Here is a 6,041-nt window from a genome sequence, read left to right as displayed (position 1 = left end):
TTCTATGCCCTATTACATGGTCAATCTTTGTAAATGTACCATGTGCAGCTGAAAAGAAGGTGTATTCCTTTTTGTCCCTATTTATTTTTCTCCGCATATCAATTAAATCTAATTTTTCTAGGACTTCATTCACCTCTCTTACCTCTTTCTTATTTATTTTTTGGTTTGATTTATCTAGATCTGAAAGAGGAATATTTAGATCTCCCACTAGTATGGTTTTACTATCTATTTCCTTCTTGTGCTCTGCCAGTTTCTCCTTTATGAATTTGGATGCTATACCACTTGGTGCATATATATTGTTTATACTGCCTTTAATCAGGATGTAATGACCTTCCCTGTCTTTTTTAATCCTATCTATTTTTACTTTGGCTTTGTCAGAGAGCATAATAGCCATTCCTTCCTTCTTTTTCTCATTTGATGCCCAAAAGATTTTGCTCATACCCTTAACCTTGAACTCTACCCACCTCATATGTGTTTCTTGTAGACAACATATGGTAGGATTTTGGTTTCTGATCCACTCTGCTATTTGCTTCTGTTTTATGAGCGAGTTCATCCCGTTCACATTCAGAGTTACAGTTGTTAGTTGTGCGTTCACAGACATTTTTGTATCCTCCCCTAGACCCACCCCTTCTTACACCATTTCCTTTTAAACCAGTGGTTTGCTTTGAGCCGGTATCCCTTATCCCCTCCCTTGATTGACTTCCCTTTCTGCCTCCTCCCTTGTTATTCCCCTATTTTTGTTTTTTAAAGGACCTAATGAATTCCCTCCCCCTTCTTCTCCCCTCTCTTTTTTGACCTCCCCACTCCCCTGCTCCCTTTGGTTTAACCCTTCTGACTTTCTCAGTAGGGTTAGATAGAGTTTTTTATCTGAATGGATAATAAAGCTACTCTTCCCTCTCCGGGTTGATTACACTGAGAGTAAGGTTTGATTATTACCTCTTAATGCTCTCTTCCTCTCCTTCTTATGGTAGTATTTATCCCCTCCCCTTCCCATGCCCTCTTTGTGTGTAATAGAATATCCTATTTTTCTTATTTACTCAGATTTTTCTTGGTGTCCCCTACTATTCTCCCCCTTTTTCCCCCCATGTCATCTTGGACCATTTAGTATCCTATCCTCTCCCTATGAATTATTCTTCTGGTTGCTATAATAGTGAATATTATAATATTGAATAGAGTTCACTACAGAGAATTATACATAGCATTTCTCCACCTAGTAATACAGATAATTAGATCATATTTACGCCCTTAAAGAGTCAAGTTTGAAAGATTATGAGTTTTCTTTCTTTTCCCTCTGTTTCTTATTTACCTTTTCATGTTTCTCTTGATTTTTGTGGTTGGGTATCAAACTTTCCATTTAGTCCTGGTCTCTTTTGTGCAAAAACTTGGAAATCTTCAATTTTGTTGAATGCCCATACTTTCCCCCAGACTATGTAAATATTAATTGAGAGATTCATTAGTTTTTAATTTGCACAACAGGTCAGTAGGGGAAACAGGTGGAGAAACATTAATTTTTTAAAAATGTGTTACTTAAAAAGTAAAAAAATAAAGGTAAAAAACGTACTATACAATAAACATAGCTCAATGTAAAATATTAGTTGATATTCATTGTCAGTTTATTCTTCATATTGCTTCATTGTTTAAACTACATGTAGGACATGTTACATCCATGCATAGCAATAGTCTATGTATATCCTTAATACATGAGCAAGTAAAAGAAAACACAGTTGATGGACCTCTGTGGAAATAATACAAGCCTAATTTTACCATTTAAGTAAGTATTATAGAACTAGTTTCTTCTTCTAATGTTTGATATTGGAGTTCACTTAGCCCATTATATTTTCTTTATCATACTAAAAGTTTTCTATTTAATCATGTATTAAGCTTGAGTTACTGGATTTTTATTTTTTGCCAGGGCCAAATCATGCACCCCACCACAATCTTTGATTGGGCCATATATAGCATGTAGAAAGAGTAATGTTATTTGGCAATGTGTGGAATCTCTTCTACTTTTCTAGCACCATCATGTTCATCTGAAGGAAAGAGGGGGAATGAAAAAAGAAAAGAAAGTTGAAGAAAGGAAATAACTTTTTAAGGAAAAAATAAATTAGGTCACTTGTCAGATAATATACCTGAGCTGGTTGATGCTAGATGATGGCCATAAGTGTCCTCAAACCCAAATGATTTAACCCCTGTAAGTAATACTAATATATTTCCTTTTCTAGGTTTCTCTTGTCATCTATATGTACATTTCAATGATTTTGCCTGGCAGCATCCCACTCTAAGAATGGAATGGGACATAGACTATCCTATCCTAGCCTTGACAAAAAGTTCAAATCCAATAACACAGGTTAAATAAGTTGAGAAAACAGAAGGAAGTTCCTAATAATGACTAAATTTCATGGATTAAGAAAATCCCAATATAAGACACCTGAAAAAAAAAACTCTACAATGATTCTAGTAGAATCTTGGGGGAAAAAAGAATGGATTAATCATAAGCACTCCAAAAATTGATAGAAGTGATAGAAGAGGTGAAATAAGAAACAAAGAAACTGGAGCATGTGGAAGAATAAATAGTTAATAACAGAAGGTAGAAAGTCCTAATCAAGTAGTAGACAAGTAGGAGTTAATCAAACTCAGTAGTTCAGTGATATAACAGGAACATTAAATATAATTCTAAAATTGCAACCATGAGATATCTACTCTCAAGAACAACTAACCTTGAAAATAGAATAGAGATAATTAAGAATCATTGGAATCCTTGAAAACCATAACCAAACATAAAGTCTGCATACTGTGTCAGAAATAACCAAAGAAAACTGCCCTCAGACTATTAAAAACAGAGGGTAAAGTGAAAATATTATTCACAAGTCATCACATGCAAGAAATGAGATGGTCAAAATCCAGAGTTCCTCAAAGAAAAAATACTTCTAGCAGCCAAGAAGAAAAATAAAAATGTACAGGGAAATACACTTAGGATCACAAGTTTATGCTATAATTATTTTTTAAGGAAAAGAAAACTTGGAGAACAATTAACTAAAAGGCAAAAGATAAAAAGGCCTACAACCAATGACAACATTTCATGTAAAAGTGCATATAATATTACAGGGGAGAAAATGGATTTTAATAGTGTAGATTATATTAAGAATTCCTATTGAGAAGATCAGAGTTATGTAGAATTTTTGAAATACAAACATGAAAGACAAGAGAAACCAAGAAAGATAAATGCATTTGATAAATTTCAAGAAGTTTAATAATTATCAAATATTTATGCTCTAAAAGGGAAGAAAGAAACCATTGTCCCTTCAGAATGCCAGTTTCTTCAAGGTTCAAATGGGGAGCAAAGAAAGGCAAACTCAGGAGTTCATGTGGTTTTGTCCTATTTTGTTTGTTGTATGAATGAAAAGAAAAGGCGGGGGACTAGGATTACAATATATTAGAGGAGAAATGGGGAAAAAAGAGAAGATACTCATTTATCATAATTGGGCTGTGTCAGAAGAACAATATAAAAATACAGAACTGGGTTTTGGGGAAATGGACATCTGAACATCACTAATGATTTGAGTGGTTTTCAGGCATACACGAAAACTGAAGGGTCCCTATCCCACATGGGTGGGACCTTTTATGCTTCTAGGTAAGCAGATGACTTTTAGAGGAGACCTAACCTAACCCATGTTGAGGGAGGAGGCAGGAACCCTGCTCAATACTGGTCTTATCACATACCACCCCCATAGAGATAATGTCTATAGATTTAAATGACTGTAAGACTCTTATTGGACAATATTCCTGGCATAGGCAGAACTACAATTTTTTTAAAGAAAAAAAAGAGCATTCTTTACCCCATCCTTAAAGAGCCACTATAAGGAAAAAGAAGAAAAAAGAAAAATGTAAAGAAGAACAAAAATCAGAAATATCTGGCTTTTCTTCCTCCATTTGGAAAAACTCAGTTGCATATCTTGATGATCTCAACCATGTGATGGATAATACCAAACCTTGCAGCTCACAGTGGGTTTCCCAATACAAGACGATGACAATGAGCCGGAGGAGAAGCATGAGTCAGGGACACAGTACAGATCCAGGATGGTCACAGGTTCTTATCCTGATGTAAAGTAGTGATGATGAACATCAAGAACATCAGGACCACAGCACAGATGATTACACTTCAGTACTGGCAACAATTTCCCTTCAGGAATCAGGATCATCTATAGTAAAATGACAGGTTGTCGGTTTCTTGCATGCATCATGTCCCAGGACTTAAATTGATATTGAAACTTTTGAAATATTGCCACCAACTGTGTATTCTCTGGTTTGTTCACCAGAACCTCCTATCCCTGACAGCCTCATTAAGAGAAGGATATAAAGTCTCTCTGTGGAGTGGTTATCCTTTTCTTCCTATGAACTTAATAAGGATTCTTCCAAGAAAATATACATTCATCATAGCTTTAAAGTAAAAGTTTGACCTCCCTAGTGCTATTAGAAGGCAAGATCCTTTGAGATCGAGGCAACTCTACCCTGAGGAAAGAACAAAGAAGGGTCAGAAAGGGTTAACAAGAATTATATCCAAAAGCAGTCTGTTCTTCTCGGGTTAGTCTTCCTAGAGACTGGATTCTTAAAATGATGAATAGAAGAGCCCTTCTCTTTCCTAGCAGGCATTAATTTATCACAGACATGGCTACTGGGATGTAGGACACCTGACCTGGGCAGCAAGGGAAACCTTCTTGCCCTGAGATATGAAAGTTCCATCTTTCTAGTTGGGGAGAAGTTGAGGGCTCCTGGTATACAAGGATACTAGTTGGACAGAAATAGTTTGTCTTATCTTTAGTTAGATGGACCATTTGGCCTTATGCTCATGACATCACCACCCCAATGTCCATATTGTCAATGAACTCACTCTATTCTTGTAATGACTCCAACCTCGTTGTTAAAAATATGATGTAGGGGACAGCTGGGTAGCTCAGTGGATTGAGAGCCAGGCCTAGAGATGGGAGGTCCTAGGTTCAAATCCGGCCTCAGACACTTCCCAGCTGTGTGACTCTGGGCAAGTCACTTGACCCCCATTGCCTACCCTTACCACTCTTCCACCAAGGAGCCAATACATAGTATTGGCTCCAAGACAGAAGATAAGGGTTTAAAAAAAATTTATGATGTATCTGATGGGTAGTGATATTCCCTACAAGCAATTGTAATTATTGAAAAGCAAATGTCCTCCATTAGTCCTGACCCAATGGAGAGAGCTTTTTTTTTTTTTCAAGAGCCAAGACTGCTTAGCCAAGACTCATGGTCATCACCCATGAATCAGTACAGATGACGACTTTACTGCTCCATTCCTCTTATCTCTCATATATTATTATTGCAGCCTGGAGCTCAGCCTTCTAGGACTTATCAGGACTCCCCCATTTCCTAAGGTATCCTCTGTTAGTGGATTAATATCTACTGAATCCCAGTTTCATTCACCTCTCTCATAATGGATGAAGTCTTCAATAAATCAAGCAAGATGATTCGATTCATCTTCAATTCAATTCAATAAATCAATTCAATTCAATTCAATAAATGAAGCGAGATACCTGAGGAACCAGGTCCTTATAGGGAGAGGTTCACTGGAATAGGGGAGGAAGCACAGTTCCAAGGTCTGGACTAGAGGCCTCAGTCTCTGACATAGTGGCCACCTTTCCGTGAAAGGCATTCATGTCTGGGGAATAGTGGCAAGCACGATTTTGAATGTGCCATTTCCATTTAGCAATAGAAACCTCTTATGTACTATCATTCTTGTTAGAGGGACCATCTCACATCAGCCAACTCATAATAGGCAACTCTAGATGAAGAATGATTGTATGACCCTGTGTTATCTGTTCAGTAGTAATGACGGCTCAGAAATAGGAAAGCAATTGCTTTTCAGAAGAGGTGTCTCGTGTGTGACCCTGGACAAGTCACTTAACCCCCATTGCCCACCCTTACCACTCTTCTGCCTTGGAGCCAATATGCAGTATTGACTCCAAGACTGACGGTAAGGGTTTTTATAAAAAAAATTTTTTGATTTAAAAAAA

The sequence above is a fragment of the Gracilinanus agilis genome, chromosome 2 (genome assembly GCF_016433145.1).
Source record: "Gracilinanus agilis isolate LMUSP501 chromosome 2, AgileGrace, whole genome shotgun sequence".
Lineage (NCBI taxonomy): Eukaryota > Metazoa > Chordata > Mammalia > Didelphimorphia > Didelphidae > Gracilinanus > Gracilinanus agilis.
The sequence above is the reverse complement of the archived record's forward strand: the minus strand, read 5'-3'. Positions refer to the sequence as shown.